Raw genomic sequence first — 23,346 nt, forward strand, 5'->3', positions numbered from 1 at the left:
TTTCTGTTCATTGTAAGGTCAATTTAAAAATGAGGCACAATAAAAAAGATTAAAAACACTTACATGCACATTTTAAAATGCGAAAAGTCTGCAGTGCTTGAAGTTAAAACGCCAACATTACTCTTTAGCCAGAAATGGATTTCCGATGACTTTCGTCATATTCAAACGTGCTCGTTCCATGTTTTAAACATGCATATGTGACTCTAAACTCACTTTGCAAATTTGACAAACTTTTTATCACGAACCATTTCAAAGATCTCGATAAACACCAAAGGTTCTCAGTGAATTTGAGCAGAGTATGTTACCATTACCTACACTGTTTTTACACTTGTCTCCGTCTACTCTATCTAATTCTACGAAATGAGTTAAAATGACAACAAACTTTCGAAATTATTTACAGGTGTTTTGTGTTCTTCTCTTGATCAGGTGTTTTTGCACTCAATCCTATCTGTTACCTTTGAGATTATCAAGATAACAAAATTTTGAATCATCGTGAACTAATTTCGTTTCATGTTCTGACTATCAGACATTGAAATTAAACTAGTAAGTATTGTCCGAACTATGGTATTCATCGCCTATAATTAGGTGCAGTTTGAACTTGCTGATATAGTAGGCTTTAATTGTTGTTACTTTTCAACACTGTGACATGCGAGTAGGTGCCATCAAAATTATGCGTTTTACTACAAGAATTACTCCTGATTATCTTTTTTGATGTTCTGAAATTCTAGTGGCAATATGCCCGCTAGTTTGCCCCACATAGATGGATCTGTGGCCATTACATGTAACTTTATATACCATATTCGGTTCAAAATTTCTATAAAAAAACCATTTAAGGTTGGGCAAGCAAATTCATAAATTTTCCATTGTAAAAGTGATTTGAAAATCACACAGTTTTTGTTTAATCCACTAGCAAAATTTTGAGTGATGTTGTACAACATGTAGTACAAAAAACCTCAGCAGATGCTCACTTTGGTGGTAATAATTTTCTGTGATGAGATGTTGTTTTTTTATTGAGATTTTGCCGTAAAGTTTCCTACGTCTGATTATTTCTCCACTGTCTAAATGACAATACAGGATGACCCATCATTTTGATACTCGGTTTTTGATCAAAAGTTTTCATATTTATCAAGAGCTACATCAAAAATTTCCAACAATTATCTGCATTGAAAAACTTTTTTAAAGTTCCATGAATTACTTTTATTGTGTTGTAATAAATTCCAGTTAGAACAAAATATTATGCCGATATTGGTGGACGTTTGATACCAAAGACAGCTATTTTCTTTGTAGTCCTTTCTGTTTATGTTCAAGTCAAGAAAGGCAATGCTTCCATTCCTGTGTGGTCTCTCTCTAGAAATTCAGGATTCTCGGAAGTGAAATTGTGCACCTGTGGATTCAATGTTTTAGCGCATACTATGTCACCTAAATTTCTTTTGAGCAACGTCAATAAATATGTGTCCTCCGTTGTTTATAATCCTGTACAATAAGAACACATCTGTACAATTTCCTGAATTTTCATATACTATTCTTTTTTTCATTTCGCATTAAACTAAGTCTTTTTTGCATTTTGGATGAAAATTCTTGAAAATGATTAGGAAAAGGCGTAAAAGGCTTCCAAAAATGACGCGTTGGTTACAATTAATTCAAATTTCCTCTATGGCAGGAGCTTTGCTCTTCCCTCTTTCACCCGGTTTTTGCGAAGAACATTTAAAATAAAGAATTTGCTCACAAATGTGCCAGAACAACGGCCGTAGAAGCACCAATGACTGAGTTGTACCACTTTTTACTACACTTAGGGTTTTTTAACAATAGTCGTAAAATGTCTTCATGGTTGATCTCTAAATCTTTGGAACTTCGGCTTAAGGGTAGTGTTCCTTAAAAACATTTTCTGTCTTCTAAGCTGCAAGTACCTAAAATCAGACTTGTAATTTTGAGAGACAATGTTTGCTCTTTTTCCATCAAATTGATAGATTCTAAAGCTACTCTAGCAATTTTTGTGATTTGCACCAGGTATTTTCTGAAAAAAAGATAGAGAAAAAATTATTCATATTCTCGGAAAGGCTGCCAGATATGGACAGATCAAGCTCCAGTTGAGTAAGTTTTTAAGTTTTTTTAGCAAGTAAATAAAGTTTGACAGGTTGCGATCCAGATGACTTGATCTTTCCTTATTTCGTCAGTTGCTGTAAATTGCTATTAATCTGTTGCTCGGTTTTCATGGACAGGTCTCATTTTCCCCAGTACGAGGCTCAATTTGATTGACACAGAAGATCTTTGCTTTATCCGAGTTGGCTGTCGTTTTAATTGGCAGAAATTATCTCTTGCGTAATGGAGGGAGTCGGCCGCTAAATTTTGACCATCCTGCTTTATCGGTAATGACAATTCCAAAATTCTTAAATTATAGCTCTCTGTCGTTCCTCTGTAGGGCGTGCTACTTGACAACGTTAAAGGTTACAGAGAAAAAAGTAATTTAACCCCAACTTTGCTGATTAGACTTTTTATTCTAAATCTTCACGGTTATAAAGGACAATAATTATTAAATATTTTAAGCTATAATTTCAATAGAAAATGATAAAATGAAAGAGAGGAAATTGTTGTTATTCTGATGGATTTTAAACAAAAGCAGCTGTTTTTGGTCGCATCTGCATTTGTTTTATCGGAGGTTATTCTTACTCAATTTCTTAGCACAACGGATCTTTAGTTTATCCGAGTATGCTGTCGTTTTAATGGGCAGAAAACATTTTTTGCGTGATGGAGGGAGCTGGCCGCTGAATTTTGACCATCCTCTGGTATCGGTAATGACAATTCTAAAAGTTTCAAATTATGGCCCTCTGTTTTTCCTTTTTAGGGCCTGCTAATTGACAACGTTAAAAGATGCAGAGAAAAACGTAATTAAAACCCAACTTTGCTGATTAGATTTTTTATTCTAAATCTTCACGGTTATAAAGGACAATAATTATTAAATATTTTAAGCTATAATTTCAATAGAAAATGATAAAATGAAAAAGAGGAAATTGTTGTTATTCTGATGGATTTTAAACAAAGGAAGCTGTTTTTGGTCGCATCTTCATTTGTTTTATCGGAGGTTATTCTTACTCAATTTCTTAGCACAACGGATCTTCAGTTTATCCGAGTACGCTGTAATTTTAATGGGCACAAAACATTTTTTTGCGTGATGGAGGGAGCTGGCCGCTGAATTTTGACCATCCTCTTATATCGGTAATGACAATTCTAAAAGTTTTAAATTATAGCTTTCTGTCGTTCTTCTGTATGGCGTGCTACTTGTCAACGTTAAAGGTTGCAGAGAAAAAAGTAATTAAACCCTAACGTTGCTGCTTAGACTTTTTATTCTAACACTTCACGCTTATAAAGGACAAAAATTATTAAAAATTTTAAACTTTTATTTCAAACGAAAATGATAAAAATAAAAAAGGAGCAATTGTTATTACTCTGATCGACTTTAATTAAAGGCAGTTGTTTTTGGTCAGAACTGCATTTGTTTTACAGCACAAAGAATCTTCAGCTTATCCGAGTATGATGTCGTTTTAATTGGCAGAAATTATTTCTTGCGTTATGGAACGAACTGGCCGCTAAATTTTGACCATCCTGTTTTATCGGTTAGGACAATTGTAAAATTTTTAAATTTTGGCTCTCTGTCGTGCCAACTGACAACGTTAAAGGTTGCATAGAAAAATGTAGAAAAAACCCAACTTTGCTGAATAGAATTTTTATTCTGAAACTTCACGGTTATAAAAGACAAGAATTATTAAATATTTTAAACTATTATTTCAATCGAAAATAATGAAAATGAAGAAAGAGGAAATTGCTTCTACTCTAATGGATTTTAAATAAATGCAGTTGCTTTTGGTCGACACTGCATTTGTTATACAGCACAAACGATCTTTAGTTAATCCGAGTATGCTGTCATTTTAATGGGCCGAAAACATTTTTTGCGTGATGAAGGGAGCTGGCCGCTGAATTTTGACCATCCTCTTATATCGGTAATGACAATTCTAAAAGTTTTAAATTGTGGCTCTCTGTTGTTCCTTTTTAGGGCCTGCTAATTGACAACGTTAAAAGATGCAGAGAAAAACGTAATTAAAACCCAACTTTGCTGAATTGAATTTTTATTCTAAAATTCACGGTTATAAAGGACATTATTTATTAAATATTTTAAACTAATATTTCAATCAAAAATGATAAAAATGAAAAAAGAGGAAATTTTTATTACTCTGATGGATTTTAAATAAATGCAGTTGTTTTTGGTCGCGACTGCATTTGTTTTACAGCATTAAGGATCTTCAGTTTATCCCAGTATGTTGTCGTTTTAATTGGCAAAAATTATTTCTTGCGTGATGAAGGGAGCTATGATGAAGGGAGCTGGCCGCTATGATGTATCAAATTATTATGTTTCCCACCTTCTTTTGTTTATACTTCTGATACTCTTAGTGGGGCTCCATTTAGGTTGTTTGCTTTAAAAATTCAGTTTCTTATTTCGAAAACACTTATTGCTGAGTTTCAATACAATGCCTTTGTCGAAACATAATAGAGAGATCGAATAACTTATGGAAAACTATTTCAGTTCACTTAAAGTTCGAGTTCAATTTTTTGTCCCCCTCGACTCCAAGCTTATTAATTTTTGATCATGTCCTCAATGGATCTTTGTGTCTATAGAATCACTTTGAACAGGTGTTTATGGCTCCTGTTGTCTGGATGTAAAATTCGCGACAGGGCTCTCAAGTATTCTTGTACGATCCTCGTTGATGCCCAAAAAAAAGAAGACGAACTCGAAAAAATTTTTGGACAACTAAAGAAACTCCGAGCATTAACAGCCTTAATTCCTCTGCAACAATATTTCGGTTGCAGAGAAAAACGTAATTAAACCCCGACTTTGCTGGTTAGAATTTTTATTCTAAAACTTCACGGTTATAATGGACAATAACTTTTAAATATTTTAAACTATTACTTCAATCAAAAATGATAAAATTAAAAAAGAGGAAATTGTTATTACTCTGATGGATTTTACCTAAATGCAGTTGTTTTTGGTCGCGACTGCATTTGTTTTACAGCATTAAGGATCTTCAGTTTATCCCAGTATGTTGTCGTTTTAATTGGCAAAAATTATTTCTTGCGTGATGGAAGGAGCTGGCCACTGAATTTTGACAATCATGTAAAGTCGGTAATGACAATTCTAAAAATTTTAAACTATGACTCTCTGTTGTTCCTTTTTAGGGCGTGGTAATTGACAACGTTGAAGGTTGCAGAGAAGACGGAAATTAAATCACAATTTTGCTGATTAGAATTTTTATTCTAAAACTTCACGGTTATAATGGACAATAATTATTAAATATTTTAAACTATTACTTCAATCAAAAATGATAAAATTAAAAAAGAGGAAATTGTTATTACTCTGATGGATTTTAAATAAATGCAGTTGTTTTTGGTCGCGACTGAATTTGTTTTACAGCATTAAGGATCTTCAGTTTATCCCAGTATGTTGTCGTTTTAATTGGCAAAAATTATTTCTTGCGTGATGAAAGGAGCTGGCCACTGAATTTTGACAATCATGTAAAGTCGGTAATGACAATTTTTAAAATTTTTAAACTATGACTCTCTGTTGTTCCTTTTTAGGGCGTGGTAATTGACAACGTTGAAGGTTGCAGAGAAAAAGGAAATTAAATCACAATTTTGCTGCTTAGACTTTTTATTCTAAAACTTCACGCTTATAAAGGACAAAAATTATTAAGAATTTTATACTTTTATTTCAAACGAAAATGATAAAAATAAAAAAAGGAGCAATTGTTATTACTCTGATCGACTTTAATTAAAGGCAGTTGTTTTTGGTCAGAACTGCATTTGTTTTACAGCACAGAGAATCTTTAGCTTATCCGAGTATGATGTCGTTTTAATTGGCAGAAATTATTTCTTGCTTTATGGAACGAACTGGCCGCTAAATTTTGACCATCCTGTTTTATCGGTTAGGACAATTGTAAAATTTTTAAATTATGGCTCTCTGTCGTGCCAACTGACAACGTTAAAGGTTGCAGAGAAAAATGTAGAAAAAACCCAACTTTGCTAAATAGAATTTTTATTCTGAAACTTCACGGTTACAAAAGACAAGAATTATTAAATATTTTAAACTATTATTTCAATCGAAAATAATGAAAATGAAGAAAGAGGAAATTGCTTCTACTCTAATGGATTTTAAATAAATGCAGTTGCTTTTGGTCGACACTGCATTTGTTATACAGCACAAACCATCTTTAGTTAATCCGAGTATGCTGTCATTTTAATGGGCCGAAAACATTTTTTGCGTGATGAAGGGAGCTGGCCGCTGAATTTTGACCATCCTCTTATATCGGTAATGACAATTCTAAAAGTTTTAAATTGTGGCTCTCTGTTGTTCCTTTTTAGGGCCTGCTAATTGACAACGTTAAAAGATGCAGAGAAAAACGTAATTAAAACCCAACTTTGCTGAATAGAATTTTTATTCTAAAATTCACGGTTATAAAGGACATTATTTATTAAATATTTTAAACTAATATTTCAATCAAAAATGATAAAAATGAAAAAAGAGGAAATTTTTATTACTCTGATGGATTTTAAATAAATGCAGTTGTTTTTGGTCGCGACTGCATTTGTTTTACAGCATTAAGGATCTTCAGTTTATCCCAGTATGTTGTCGTTTTAATTGGCAAAAATTATTTCTTGCGTGATGAAGGGAGCTATGATGAAGGGAGCTGGCCGCTATGATGTATCGAATTATTATGTTTCCCACCTTCCTTTTGTTTATACTTCTGATACTCTTAGTGGGGCTCCATTTAGGTTGTTTGCTTTAAAAATTCAGTTTCTTATTTCGAAAACACTTATTGCTGAGTTTCAATACAATGCCTTTGTTGAAACATAATAGAGAGATCGAATAACTTATGGAAAACTATTTCAGTTCACTTAAAGTTCGAGTTCAATTTTTTGTCCCCCTCGACTCCAAGCTTATTAATTTTTGATCATGTCCTCAATGGATCTTTGTGTCTATAGAATCACTTTGAACAGGTGTTTATGGCTCCTGTTGTCTGGATGTAAAATTCGCGACAGGGCTCTCAAGTATTCTTGTACGATCCTCGTTGATGCCCAAAAAAAAGAAGACGAACTCGAAAAAATTTTTGGACAACTAAAGAAACTCCGAGCATTAACAGCCTTAATTCCTCTGCAACAATATTTCGGTTGCAGAGAAAAACGTAATTAAACCCCGACTTTGCTGGTTAGAATTTATATTCTAAAACTTCACGGTTATAATGGACAATAATTATTAAATATTTTAAACTATTACTTCAATCAAAAATGATAAAATTAAAAAAAGAGGAAATTGTTATTACTCTGACGGATTTTACATAAATGCAGTTGTTTTTGGTCGCGACTGCATTTGTTTTACAGCATTAAGGATCTTCAGTTTATCCCAGTATGTTGTCGTTTTAATTGGCAAAAATTATTTCTTGCGTGATGGAAGGAGCTGGCCACTGAATTTTGACAATCATGTAAAGTCGGTAATGACAATTCTAAAAATTTTAAACTATGACTCTCTGTTGTTCCTTTTTAGGGCGTGGTAATTGACAACGTTGAAGGTTGCAGAGATAAAGGAAATTAAATCACAATTTTGCTGATTAGACTTTTTATTCTAAATCTTCACGGTTATAATGGACAATAATTATTAAATATTTTAAACTATTACTTCAATCAAAAATGATAAAACTAAAAAAGAGGAAATTGTTATTACTCTGATGGATTTTACATAAATGCAGTTGTTTTTGGTCGCGACTGCATTTGTTTTACAGCATTAAGGATCTTCAGTTTATCCCAGTATGTTGTCGTTTTAATTGGCAAAAATTATTTCTTGCGTGATGGAAGGAGCTGGCCCATGAATTTTGACAATCATGTAAAGTCGGCAATGACAATTCTAAAATTTTTAAACTATGACTCTCTGTTGTTCCTTTTTAGGGCGTGGTAATTGACAACGTTGAAGGTTGCAGAGAAAAAGGAAATTAAATCACAATTTTGCTGATTAGAATTTTTATTCTATAACTTCACGATTAAAAAGCACAATAATTATTAAATGTTTTAAACTATTATCTCAATCGAACTAATTAAATTGGGAAAAGAACAAATTGTTATTACTCTGATGGATTGTTAATAAAGGCAGTTGTTTTTGGTCGCAAATGCATTTTTTTACAGCACAAAGGATCTTTAGTTGATCCGAGTATGTTGTCAGATTTATGGTATTCATCGCCTATAATTAGGTGCAGTTTGGACTTGCTGATATAGTAGGCTTTAATTGTTGTTATTTTTTAACACTGTGACATGCGAGTAGGTGCCATCAAAATTATGCGTTTTACTACAAGAATTACTCCTGATTATCTTTTTTGATGTTCTAAAATTCTAGTGGCAACATGCCCACTAGTTTGTCCCACATAGATGGAACCGCGCCCATTACATGTAAATTTCATATTCGGTTTCAACTCTCTATAAAAAAATCATTTCAGGTTGGGCAGAGCAAATTCAAAAATTTTGCATTGTATAAGTGATTAGAAAATCACACAGTTTTCGTTTAATCCACTAGCAAAATTTTGAGTGATGTTGTACAACATGTAGTACAAAAAACCTCAGCAGATGCTCATTTTGGTGGTAATATTTTTCTGTGATGAGATGTTGTTTTTTTATTGAGATTTTGCCGTAAAGTTTCCTACTTCTGATTGATTTTCCACTGTCTAAAAGACAATACAGGATGGCCCATCATTTTGATACTCGGTTTCTGATCAAATATCTTCATATTTATCAAGAGCTACATCAAAATTTTCCAACAATTATGTGCACTGAAATAATTTTTTACAGTTCCATGAATTACGTTCGTTATGTTGTAATGATTCCCAGTTAGAAAACAATTTTATGCCGATATCCAAGCGAGTAAATGCTTACATTGCTATGTGGGCCCTCTCTAGAATTTCAGGATTCTCTGAAGTGAAATTGCATGCTCATGACGCTCCTGTGGATTCAATTTTTTAGAGCACACTATGTCACCTATACCTCCTTTGAACAACGAAAATTAATAAATGTCCTCCGTTGTTTCTATTCTAGTACAATAAGAACACATCCGTGAAAGTTCCTGAAGTTTCTTATAATCTTCTTTTATTTTCTTTTCGCATGAAACTAATTCATTTTTGCATTTTGCTTAAAAATTCTTGAAAACGATTAGGAAAAAAATAAAATGCTTCCGAATATGACGCGTTGGTTACAATTAATGCAAATTTCCTCTATGTCCGGAGCTTTGCTCTTCCCTCCTTCACCCGGTTTTTGCAAAGAATTTTTAAAATAAAGAATTTGCTTACAAACATGCCAGAACAACAGCCGTAGAAACACCAATGACTGAGCTGTACCACTTTTTACTACACTTAGGGTTCTTTACAATAGTCCTAAAAGGTCTTCTTAGTTGATCTCTAAATCTGTGGAACATCGGCTTAAAAATAGTGTTCCTTAAAAACATTTTCAGTCTTCTCAGCTGCAAGTACCTTAAAAACAGACTTGTAATATTGAGAGACAATGTTTGCTCTTTTTCCATCAAAATGATAGATTCTAAAGCGACTCTAGCAACTTTTGTGATTTGCACCAGTTACTTTCTGAAAAAAAGATAGAGAAAAAATTATCAATATTCTCTGAAAGGCTGCCATATATGTACAGAACAAGCTCCAGTAGAGTAAGTTTTTATGTTTTTTAGCAAGTACATAAATTTTGACAGGTTGCGACCCAGCTGATTTGATCCTCAGATATGTCTTTTAGTTTAACTTTCCTTGTTTCGTCAGTTGCTGCAAGTGGCTGTTAATCTGTTGCTCGGTTTTCCTGGACAGGTGCAAATTTTCATCAGTAGGAGGCTCAATTTGATTGACACAAAGGATCTTACTTTATCCGAGTTCGTTGTTGTTTTAATTGGCAGAATTTATCTCTTGCGTGATGGGGGGAGTTGGCCGCTAAATTCTGACCATCCTGATATATCGGTAATGACAATTCTAAAATTTTTAAAATATGGCTCTCTGTCGTTGCATTTAAGGGCGCGCTAAATGACAACGTCAAAGGTTGCAGAGAAAAACATAATTAAACCCCATTTTGCTGATTAAAATTTTTATTCTAAATCTTCACGGTTATAAAGGACAATAATTATTAAATATTTTAAATTATAATTTCAATAGAAAATGATAAAGTGAAAAAAGAGGAAATTGTTGTTACTCTGATGGATTTTAAACAAAGGCAGCTGTTTTTGGTTACATCTGCATTTGACTTATCGGAGGTTAATCTTACTCAATTTCTTGGCACAACGGATCTTTAGTTTATCCGAGTATGCTGTCATTTTAATGGGCAGAAAACATTTTTTGCGTGATTAAGCGAGCTGGCCGCTGAATTTTGATCATCCTCTTATATCGGTAATGACAATTCTAAAAGTTTTAAATTATGGCTCTCTGTTGTTCCTTGACAAATTGACAAATTTGAAAGATGCAGAGAAAAACGTAATTAAAACCCAACTTTGCTGAATAGAATTTTTATTCTAAAATTCACGGTTATAAAGGACATTAATTATTTTATATTTTAAACTAATTATCAATCAAAAATGAAAAAAATGAAAAAAGAGGAAATTGTTACTACTCTGATGGATTTTAAATAAATGCAGTTGTTTTTGGTCGCGACTGCATTTGTTTTACAGCAGAAAGGATCTTGAGTTTATCCGAGTATGTTTTCGTTTTAATTGGCAGATAATATTTCTTGCGTGATGAAGGGAGCTGGCCGCTAAATTTTTACCATCATTTTATATCGGTAATGAAAATTTTAAAAGTTTTAAATTATGGCTCTCTGTTGTTCCTTTTTAGGACGTGCTAATAGACAACATTAAAAGTTGCAGAGAAAAACGTAATTAAACCCCAACTTGGCTGATTAGAATCATTTTTCTGAAACTTCACGGTTATAAAGGACAATAATTATTAAATATTTTAAACTATTACTTCAATCAAAAATGATAAAATTAAAAAAGAGGAAATTGTTATTACTCCGATGGATTTTAAGTAAATGCAGTTGCTTTTGGTCGACACTGCATTTGTTATACAGCACAAAGGATCTTTAGTTAATCCGAGTATGTTGTCGTTTTAATTGGCAGAAAAGATTTCTTGCGTGATGGAGGGAGCATGCCGCTGAAATTTGACCATCCTCTTATATTGATAATGACAATTCTAAAAGTATAAAATTATGGCTCTCTGATGTTCCTTTTTAGGGCGTGCTAACTGACAACGTTGAAAGTTGCAGAGAGAAACGTAATTAAACCCCAACTTGGCTGATTAGAAACATTTTTCTGAAACTTCACGGTTATAAAGGACAATAATTATTAAATATTTTAAACTTTTATTTCAATCGAAAATGATATAAACAAAAAAGGAGCAATTGTTATTACTCCGATGGACTTTAAGTAAAGGCAGTTGTTTTTGGTCAGAACTGCATTTGTTTTACAGCACAAAGAATCTTTAGCTTATCCGAGTATGATGTCGTTTTAATTGGCAGAAATTATTTCTTGCTTTATGGAGCGAACTGGCCGCTAAATTTTGACCTTACTGTTTTATCGGTTAGGACAATTGCAAAATTTTTAAATTATGGCTCTCTGTCGTGCTAACCGACAACGTTATAGGTTGCAGAGAAAAACGTAACTAAACCCCGACTTTGCTGATTAGAATTTTTATTCTAAAACTTCACGGTTATAATGGACAATAATTATTAAATATTTTAAACTATTATTTCAATCGAAAATGACAAAAATGAAAAAAAGAGAAAATTGTTATTACTGTGATGTATTTTCAATAAAGGCAGTTGTTTTTGGTTGCAACTGCAATTTTGGTCGGAGGTTATTTTTGTCCAATTTTTAAATTAGTTGTGGCATTTTTTCATAAGTTTTTCATACCGCATGAGTAAAGCTAACAGATAACAAATACTTGCCTGAGGAATCTTGTCAAGAAAAAAGATACTATGATGTATCCAATTATTATGTTTCCCACCTTCCTTTTGTTTATACTTCTGATACTCTTAGTGGGGCTCCATTTAGGTTGTTTGCTTTAAAAATTCAGTTTCTTATTTCGAAAACACTTATTGCTGAGTTTCAATACAATGCCTTTGTCGAAACATAATAGAGAGATCGATTAACTTATGGAAAACTATTTCAGTTCACTTAAAGTTCGAGTTCAATTTTTTGTCCCCCTCGACTCCAAGCTTATTAATTTTTGATTATGTCCTCAATGGATCTTTGTGTCTATAGAATCACTTTGAACAGGTGTTTATGGCTCCTGTTGTCTGGATGTAAAATTCGCGACAGGGCTCTCAAGTATTCTTGTACGATCCTCGTTGATGCCCAAAAAAAAGAAGACGAACTCGAAAAAATTTTTGGACAACTAAAGAAACTCCGAGCATTAACAGCCTTAATTCCTCTGCAACAATATTTCGGTTGCAGAGAAAAACGTATTTAAACCCCGATTTTGCTGGTTAGAATTTTTATTCTAAAACTTCACAGTTATAATGGACAATAATTATTAAATATTTTAAACTATTATTTCAATCGAAAATAATAAAATTGAAAAAAAGAGGAAATTGTTATTACTGTGATGGATTTTCAATAAAGGCAGTTGTTTTTGGTCGCAACTGCATTTTTGGTCGGAGGTTATTTTTGTCCAATTTTTAAATTAGTTGTGGCATTTTTTCATAAGTTTTTCATACCGCATGAGTAAAGCTAACAGATAACAATTACTTGCCTGACGAATCTTGTCAAGAAAAAAGATACTATGATGTATCCAATTATTATGCTTCCCACCTTCCTTTTGTTTATACTTCTGATACTCTTAGTGGGGCTCCATTTAGGTTGTTTGCTTTAAAAATTCAGTTTCCTATTTCGAAACCACTTATTGCTGAGTTTCAATACAATGCCTTTGTCGAAACATAATAGAGAGATCGATTAACTTATGGAAAACTATTTCAGTTCACTTAAAGGTCGAGTTCAATTTTTTGTCCCCCTCGACTCCAAGCTTATTAAATTTTGATCATGTCCTCAATGGATCTTTGTGTTTATAGAATCACTTTGAACAGGTGTTTATGGTTCCTGATGTCTGGATGTAAAATCATTTCCCGGGCCGAGGAATTTGGCCAAATTTATGTAAGATCAGCGGTAGCTAACGTTGACATGTCGGAAAATTCACCGCAACTTTCTTACATAATTTTGTGTTGAATGCGTCGAACTTAGCCTCGATCTCACATATGTTGCGTTGAACTTAGCGTAGATTTGCGTTGATTTTAGCCTAAATCTTACATTTTTGACTAGAATTTAGCGTAGATCGTACATATTTTGCGTTGGGTTTAGCTTAGATCTTACATAAATTCAACGCATTCAACGCAAATCTTACAAAATTTGCGTTGAATTTGGCGTAGATATTACATATTTTGCGTTGAATTCAAGGTAGATCTTACATATTTTGCGCTGAATTTAGCGTAGATCTTACATATTTTGCGTTGAATTTAGCGTTGATCTTAGATATTTGAAGTTGAATTTAGCGTAGATCTTACATATTTTGCGTTGAATTTAGCGTTGATCTTACATACTTTACGTTGAACTTTGCGTTGAAATTACACAAAGAATCAATGCGTAGGACTCGCCTCTTCTAACACTGTGCCACAGAACCTTACTTTTTTAAAGAACCGCAATCCTTACAAATTGGAACGTAACATGAAGTTTCGCATAACTTTGGCGTCTCTATGCGTTGACCTCATATAACTTTGCATTGAATTTAGCGTAGATCTTACAAAATTTTGCGTTGAATTCAGCTTAGATATTATTCGATTTTGGTTCAAATTTTGTGCTGCCTTTCTGTTTTTTTTTAACTTTTTCCAGCATCCCTTGCACGCAACCGGTCTCATTTTATTGGAAAAATTTCAAAAGGTTGCCCCTCCCACATACCCGCAACCCCCCAACCCCCCCCCCCCCCACACACACACACACAGTATCCTTCAACTCCTCAAATACGCCCCCCCCAAGTAACCCCCTCACAACACGTACCCCCCTATACCCCACCCCACCACCCACTTACCCCCTCTCCCCACACCTGTCCACCATGTACCGCACCAATCGGACACCCCCCACCTCCTCGTACCCCCCCCCCAACACCACCCCCCTCGTACTTCCCCCTACAAACGTATCCCCTACCCCAACCTGCGCCCCCACGTGCTCCCCATATATCCCCACTCCCCCACGTACGCCCACCCACAAAAAAATCAAAAAACAAAACTATGTAAGGTCAATGCAAAACTCAACACAAAATTTGAAAGATCTACCTTAAATTCAACGCAAAATATGTAAAATCTACGCCAAATTCAACGCAAATTTTGTGAGATTTGCGTTGAATGCGTTGAATTTATGAAAGATCTACGCTAAATTCAACGCAAGATATGTAAGATTGGCGTTGAATGCGTTGAATTTATGTAGTATATACGCTCAAGCATTGATCTCACGAAAATTCAACACATTCAACGCCAAATTTACATAATTTTGAGTTTTTTAGCATTGACACCTCGGCCCGGGTTCCTAGCATTTAACTGTTCTTCAGTTCTATATGTTGCCGCTGCATTTCTCCATACCTGTCTTTTGCTTCCGTCAAAATTAATGCAGCCCCCTCAATAAAATTTGGGGCTGTAGTTGCATCAACGGGCACAACATAGAGCTTGTAGGCTGTTTTTCCAGTGCGATAGAATTAAAGCCGGGCCACAGATTTGACTTTGAACTTGTAGGTCGCAACTATACTCACCAAATTTGTATTCATTTGTTCTTCTTTTTGTAGGTTGAAATAAATTGGTGTAACAATTACGGTGATATCAGGCACAATTTTGGAAAGTTTTCCTTTTACTTCAATTAAATTGCATTATTTTTACAGGTTGTTTACTTTGGTTTCATTTCTTGTAAAACTCTGTTCCTTAAAAACCTGTCAGAGATGGAGAAAACAACCTAATTTTTTATAAAGGAGATGATTTTTGATCCGATAAAGAGAACCATCAACTATCTGTTGTTTCTATTGCTTGTCGTAGTTAAAATCTTAAAAACTTCCCTAATTACAGTTTCTGTATATCAAGTTTCCGATCATTCCCTGGAAACCTAATACAAGCAGTTGATCTAGCTGTGTGCTTTTGAGATTAGTCTCAGATGTCTTGTGTGATAATAACTTATGGTTTCGTGTCGCCACTCTTTCTTTCGTCGGAAAGAAAGAGTGAAGATTTTGGCTTTAATCTAAAAGTTGTGGCTTACATATATATATATATATATATATATATATATATATATATATATATACACATATATATATATATATATATATATATATATATATATATATATATATAAGCTGCATATTGTCTATTTGTTTTTTTTTCAACTAAACTGCTAATATTACCTCACTGTGTTGTTTGCTTGTCATATAAATTTTTATCTAGAGTTGACTATTCCTTGTTGGTTTTAGAAGTATGTTATACATTCTTGTTGGTTATACATTTTGAATACTTCTCATTAATCATAATTGTCTCAAAATTTCTTTCAGTAGAACTTAGGGCTATAATTACACAAACTCCTGCAAATCAAACAATAGTCATTTCAATATCAACGCAAAAAAACTCTCAGCGATCCTAAATTGTACAAAAATTCCTAATTTCAAATTATAAAGCCATTTTTAACAATTATTTTACAGGAAAACAACGCAATTTAAGCGCTGTATGAGTTGTGAGTCAAATATTTTGCATGGTTGTCGAGCTTATTTCAGATCGACATTTGAATTAGAATAATTGAAGACAGACACAATACGAAAGACGTCATTTTGCTTGACTGCCATATCACAGCTGGCTTTACACTGCAGTACAAACCACTACTCGTGTCCGGACAAAACAGTCCCAGACAAAACAGTCCCAAATTGAAAAATATTCCCAGACAAAACAGTCCCAGACAAAATAGTCCCAAGAAACCAGACAAAACAGTCCCAGACAAAATAGTCCCAAATAAAATGTACCTAATGCCATTATACCCATGTACTTTGAAATGTTCGTTCAATAATCCGACAACAAATTAGCAGTCGGTATTACCTGTATGTTTTAACATACTTAATGGCCATGGCCATGCCTCAGCGGCCCGTGGGACTTGATATGAAACTATCACAACCGAACATGAGATTAAATTATCCGCTTGTTAAATCATATGTGTGAGAGCTATTATAATGGCCTTGGGACTATTTTGTCTGGGACTGTTTTGTCTGGTTTCTTGGGACTATTTTGTCTGGGACTGTTTTGTCTGGGAATATTTTGCTATTTGGGACTGTTTTGTCCGGGACTGTTTTGTCTGGGACTGTTTTGTCTGTTCACCACCACTACTATAATTTTTGAAACCGTTTCTTTTTCTTTCTAAACACAAAATGCTATAATTTGCATCTTATCATTCCTACTGTGCGCTCAATTAGAATATTACAAATCTCTTGAACTTCTTAACCATATCTGTTGCTTTGGCAGCATAGTACCCTTTTTCTCTTGTTTAAACCAACCATTTGGCCTCTCAAGCTCAATGAAAACGTTAATTATACGAATTGGTTGCATAAAAAGATTTAGAGCAACTAATCCGTTTTTCTCTAATAGTAGTTAAAAATTCATTGCGCAATCAATTTCTCACTCAAGTGAACCAGGTGTTTTTGAATTTCACAACGCAGTTTACATTAAAAAAATCTTTTAATCAATTCCTGAACACTGCAAAGTCTTTTGGGTGATTTTAATATCGGTTTGATTACAAAACTCCTAGCCCACAACCAATGATGGACTGGTTGTTGTAATTAGAAAAATTTGCAAGCAAACAGGGGCTTGGCAAAAGTAATTCCAAAGATTGCAAATACAAAAGTTAGTACTATTCTGCGATTTATAATTTTTAAACAGCGGCAAAATTTTAACAAACAAAATTTCAGTTGATAACACTTTTTTCCTATTAGTGTAAAAGAAACGGAATTCTTCCTATCAGTTTCAATGTCAGCGTCTGTAAACCATGGTTTTAATGATGAGGAAACTCCAAGTTAGAAAGCGTTAAATTTGGAGACAATCCTACTTTACTATTGATTCCGTTCGAAACTCACACAATTCGAGAGCAATTTTATTTTGGATTCAGCGCAGAACTTTACTTGATAAATTTCTGATTCACGGCTTTTCCTGTTTTTTGGAAAAGTTAAGGATAACTGTATACAATTTCAAAATCATTTAAAAATGAACAATTAACTTCAAATAAATTGTGTTTACAAGTCATAATTGTCTACAAATATCCACTCTCCAAAAATTTTTGCTTCCAAAACCTTGATTTTTTAAGTCAATTCTAATTGGGTTTGAACACTTATTTAATAGGATTTAGATAGGATTTAATAGAATTTAGATAGGATTTAATAGAATTGGGTTTAATAGGATTTTGAACACTTATTTTTGGCGCTCAATTCCAAATCAGCAAATTAAATAATTGTCGTTAACAAATTGATTGCAAAACTTCAAACTTTTCAATATACAAGTCAGCTAAAAATTATTCAATTTTTGACATGCTTACTCCTAAAGGAAGCATTCCAATTACTCAACACTAAAAAATGTTCTTTACACTGAATAAAATTTAATAGAATTTAATTTAATATGTGGTCCTTATAACAAATGAATTCAAACATGGCCAGCAGCAGACAGAGAAGACACCTCACAGCTACAAAAAGATTATGCTGTTTTGTAGATCTCAGGTCAGGGATATTCCAATTTTGTTGTTATGTTGAAATGAGGCAAGATTCCGGATCTAATATCTTTCATCCCAAAAGTACTTGGAAGACAGATAATGTCATCTTTTGAACGCAGCTCAAACTCAAACGAGAAAGAGACAACAACATTAGTATTTCTCAACTTCAACTATTCGTCCTTTTTCGCAAGAGATCCATCAGAAGTAAAAATTATTTCATTATCGTGAAACCAAAAGAGACAATAGGCACGTAATACTTTTAAATACGTAATATTTTTCAAATTACATGCCCTGGTCTTTTTGCGAAATGCAAATAATTTTTTGCGGACGGCGACAAAAGAGTTGATGACTTAAACCGTCAAACATGTCTAACAACTCAAATGATAAACATCGAAAAACCAGGGCTGGTTTATTTTTTACAACTGGATCAGTCAATGTTGTGAGCCGAACATACAACATTGTTGTCGAACTTATTTCAGCTCAAAGGTATTAGAAAAACACAACACCATAAGTGTTATCTGAACATCATTTTTTTTGTCCTTCCCGCAAGACTTACATCAGAATTAGTAATTACCTAATTATTGTGGAACCTAAAGAGACAATAGATACGTACAACTTCAATATTTTTTATGTTACATGCTCCTGCCTCCTTGGAAAAATCCGATTAATGTTTTTCAAACGACCAAAAAACAGTTTAAACTGACATTTTTGAACTAAACTGTCCTACATGTTTTACACTTCAGATGACAAAATTCAAGTTTGAAGCACAAATAAAACTGGCTTAGAAAGAATCCAGAACCAAAACGTCTATCAATCTTAGTTGTTGGTAACTTGATTAAGCAAAATTTTTTCTTAAAGTTGCGATAACATTAGAAAAGTATTTATGGCAGTTTATGGAGACAAATTTACAGAAAACCAATGACAAGACATCAACTCTGCCTGCAGTTTGGATTTAGAAAAACTAGTTTCCTGCGTCTAAGATCATTTTTTTCTCAGCAAGATAGTCAATTCTAACGGAAAAAATCAACAAAATGTTGGCCCACTTACTTCACAGCTCAAACAACGTTTTTTATAATATAAGTTTCATTTATTGTGTTTCCCTAAAAACAGGTTATAACAAAGTTCTCAGATAACAAAGAAGCAATTACGCAGTTTCATACTTTTTCTCACACGAAATATGTTACAGTTTTATTAGTAATTATCAGGATTTGTTGGAACAACAGCGATGACTCACAAACGAAAAAAAACAAAAAAATGTTCACCTAACTGCAAACGATTCTGATAAGGAAAAAATTTTGAACATTCAATTCTTATTTCGGTCTACCGATTGAATACAAATTTACATCAGGTGTTGCTAAAATTAGTAGTGGTCTTCAAAAACTCGCTGTATCAGCAAGAATTCGAAAACATTTTTAAATTAAAGAAAAAAGTGGAAAGCAGTAAATTCGGTAATGTCTCATGGCTCAAAGGGTGACTCATAGGATTTGAAAACTCTAATTCAAAAAAAACAATGAGAGAGAAAAACAAAATGAAATAAAAAATACTGTCAAGAAAAAAAACGGGGAAGAATTTGATAACATTCTGAGCCCTAACATCAGGCAGGTTGTGTCTTTGCATTGTGTGCTCAATGGGTATGCTCAATTGTGTTTGATGCGTAGAAGCAGATCAAAATATACAAAACTTTTTATTCGCATTATCTCAATTAGAATCAAGAATTAGAAGATGGATCTAAAGTACAGGAATTGTCTTCAACGACCAAAATGTTCCTTGCTGCTGATCAATTAAAAAATCCGAAAAATGTTGTGCCTGACAAAGTCTTACATGAGTCTCCTGTCAAGGGCTTAGGAGTACCGTTAAAGCCTAACGTAAGCCGGAGAAAACACATGAAGAGCAGGCTCAAACAACAAGTCGAGTGTTGTACTCAGTGAACAGAAACCTGAGCATAAAAGCCAAACTTTTTTGTACTACCTGTGTTAATTTGCGGCTCCATCCAGTCTGATTTGACTAGAACAATGATGAGATTCCATGAATACTTCCCAACAGGTTGCTAAGTGGATTTCCAAAACAGAGGAAAAACAAACCACATATTCAAAGATGCAATCTTTGGAGGACTACGGCCATCATTCTTGTAAAGTGGATCACTGGAAACAGAGAATGATACAGAACTGTGATTACTTAATTTCATGCCGCCAAAACTATTCATGCAGATGAATGATTTCCTCATTTTGTCCACTTTCATGACAGAAGATAAAACTGAGCGACATCTAACACTAACGCACATTTTTGAAAACAGATGAAGAAGCAGACAACATGTTCAAAGACCAAGAATGAAGACAACAGAAGCAAATTTTGCACATAGAGCCTAAAAAACCGTAAAGGGGAATGCAAATCCGCCAAAAAGTTAAGGTTGACATTGAAAGATAACATCTGAAGAATCGAAAGTTTAACGAAAAAAATCAGATCCACAATGAACCGATCCCTCGAAAATTTGTACTCATTGGGCAACCCCTGGATTTAGAAATTAGTTTGCAACTGTCAAACTGCATGAAAAAACTGCCATTTTTAATCTATTTTTGGGGAGAGATCTTTTAACTTTGATTTAAAACCCAAATTCCAACAACAAAAAAAAACAACTAATGGCGAAAGCAGATCAAGTAGAATTATATGAGAATTAATCAGATCGTTGTATGTTCTGTTGAACGATATCAATATCAAATTGAACCAAACAACGGTTTTCTCTGGAGGCCCGACATTTCTGGTTGCAACATTTTTCTTAAATTGAAAATGGTCTGTGAATTAATACCAATGGCGCTACAGTGCTCTAGTCGTACAAATGCCTTCTGAGGGGACTTATGAGCATGTCTTGCCATATTTCATTGAATCGGATTTCTTGACTATAAACGAATAAACTCAAAGTTCTTATTTTGCGGGCACGTAGTATCAGTTGGCTTTTTTGCGTTTGTATCAACAGCTTCCCAACTAAAACTTATTTGCCATATCTGCTCCGGCTCTCCCTCTGATTGGAAATCATTTTGTTGCTCTCTGAAGATGCAAAAAAAATTATCATTGAATTAAAAAGCTCAGAACATTGGTCACGGGAGATTGCATCTTTCATCGGCAATATGTGAGTTCAATATAAATTTAAGCACAGTGAGAATTAACCAGTTTAAACACAAACAAAATTGTCAAATGTTTATAATCTACCTCGAGTGTGGAACGCAAACAAAGAATATTTGCTTTGAGAATAGTGCTGCCATATTTTTGTAGCACAATAAGATCAACTGATGCACTTAAACAATTGCTGATAGGCATTCACTGGGTGGCATGACAATGCAACATTACAAAAAAGACGCCAGAAATTCAATGTGAAGTTTCAATTGCAGATTGCAGAGGCTTTTGCGTATCAAAATTTTTCATTTGGCTATCATGGTGATGCCACGGAAGTTATATTACGTTTTTTACCAAAAATCTTTGCAAATCCCAGTAACAGATTTACAAATCTGGACACATGGGAAAAATCAACATAATTGCGATCACAATATTTGTAATATTAACGATGTTGCACTTTGTAATCATTAAACCTGCCCACAGATATGTACCAAATGACCAATACAAACAAGTCAAAAAACAAAATGCTGCTGGTGGAGCTGCATTCCCAAAGTGTGCATGAAAACCATTAATTAATAGTAAATCATAGTTGTAGATTTTTTATATACAAAAGCAAGATAAACAAAAGTTGTTAAATAAGCGCAATGTTATTGATAAATTATTTTAATTCCCATTCAAACATATTGATTGTATAGAGACATAAAAATATTCTAGTTTGTTACTGATTTATTTGGAATATTGTATTGGAATATAAATTTAGAGTGTTAGTTCAACTACATTGAATATTTATCGGAATGTTGAACAGACAGTTGGAAATGATTGTGATCCTGGTTTGAACCAGCACCTGAAATAAATGCATAACACAATTTTCTAATGGATAATGACAGCACTGAAACTTAATCTATTTTAATTTTTTAAAAAAATCTTGTCTCATTTAAAATTTTTGTTGTAGTTTCTGGACTGACTGTGCTAATGGGTCCTCCAACGTGAATGCTGGTCCGTTCTAAGCAGAAGAGACTTCTATCTTACTCCTTGGTTCCTGTGTCGCTTGTAAAATACAAATTGCCAGAACATAATTCATTGTTTGTGCCTTTCGTAATCTTCCACGAAGCAGTAGTTATCAATATATGTTTGAAAATTTCCAAAAAAAAAACAAAATTGAAACTGTTGCTTTACTGTGGGGAGATTAAATTCTATCAAAAGATTTGGAAATCCAAATCTAGTTCCCACTTGGATGAAAACTCAACTGTTGGATTGTTTGAAGGCGAAATGTATCGGCAAGCAGTTCACTTTGCAATATGCTCTCAAAGTTTCTAAGAAATTCTTTTCTACAAAAACTATTTCCTAAGTGCCTAACTTGATCATGTTTTCTCTAAAATTGATGATTCCTGGGATCACTGGGTTAACCTTCTTTCTTTAGAATGTCCAGTCATTTGAAGGCAAAACTCCAATTCAAATCACGGAAAATTTGGGTGTGCAGATTACGACGAAATCAATGAGTTAGTCAGGAAATCCATTTTTGAACCCATTAGCTGCAGGAAAATCGATAATATATGTGAAGGACCGTTTCAGTAAAACGCCGCATTGTTTGAAGTTTTTGCGCCTAGGAGAACAAGGCATCAATAGAGCCTCCCTCGGTGAATCTCAGGTACAACTTCACATCTATTTATAAAAAAAGAGAAAAAAGAGGACCAACAAACAGACTATTGGAAACAAGCAATGGTGAAGTTGAAGAACATTGTGGTCTAGTTTTTTTAACTTGAATGAAACGCAAAGCAAAAAAAATTGCGCAGGAACAAAAACTCGGATAGGGTCATCAGACAATTGAAGTGTTTGTGCAAAACCCAAATCTTGCCAAACTTATTGACCATGTGAGAAAATCGGAACACAAAACTGCATGAACAAGCAAATATGCCAATTATAATCTTTCAATCAGTGTTCTCACCTAAGGAATTGTTCGGTATAAAAGAGTTAGAAATGGAAAATGTGCTAACAATTTTCTTTGTATCAGAGAAAGTCATCATCATCGTTATGATCTCTTTGAATGTATACCAATCTCGAAAAAACAACACATGAAGAAACACCTCAAAACACATGCAAAATTTCACGAAAATGAACAACAGGCTCAAAAAAGCAAGTTGAGTGTTGTATTCAGTGAAAATAAACGTGATCAAAAGGGCAAAATTATTTTCAAGTTCGGCTTTTAGAATTTTTTCATACTACCTGAGTTAATTTACAGCTCGTTCTAGTCTGATTTGACAAGAACAATGGAGAGAGTCCAGGAATACATCCCATTGAGCTGTTGGGTGGATCAGAAGAAACAGATAATAATACATACCTTTGGCTACTTAATATGATGCCGCTAAGTATGTTTATGCAGAACAATGATTTCCTCATTTTGTCCACTTTAA

General features: G+C 33.7%; 1 protein-coding gene across 1 annotated transcript in view; it reads right to left on the minus strand.

Moving 5' to 3' along the window:
- Positions 1 to 23,346, minus strand: part of LOC142336337 (uncharacterized) — a 115,645-nt gene that overhangs the window by 35,486 nt on the left and 56,813 nt on the right. The window lies entirely within an intron of this gene.

Source organism: Convolutriloba macropyga, chromosome 3 (assembly GCF_964194025.1).
Source record: "Convolutriloba macropyga chromosome 3, txConMacr16.3, whole genome shotgun sequence".
In the NCBI taxonomy this organism is placed as follows: Eukaryota; Metazoa; Xenacoelomorpha; order Acoela; family Convolutidae; genus Convolutriloba; species Convolutriloba macropyga.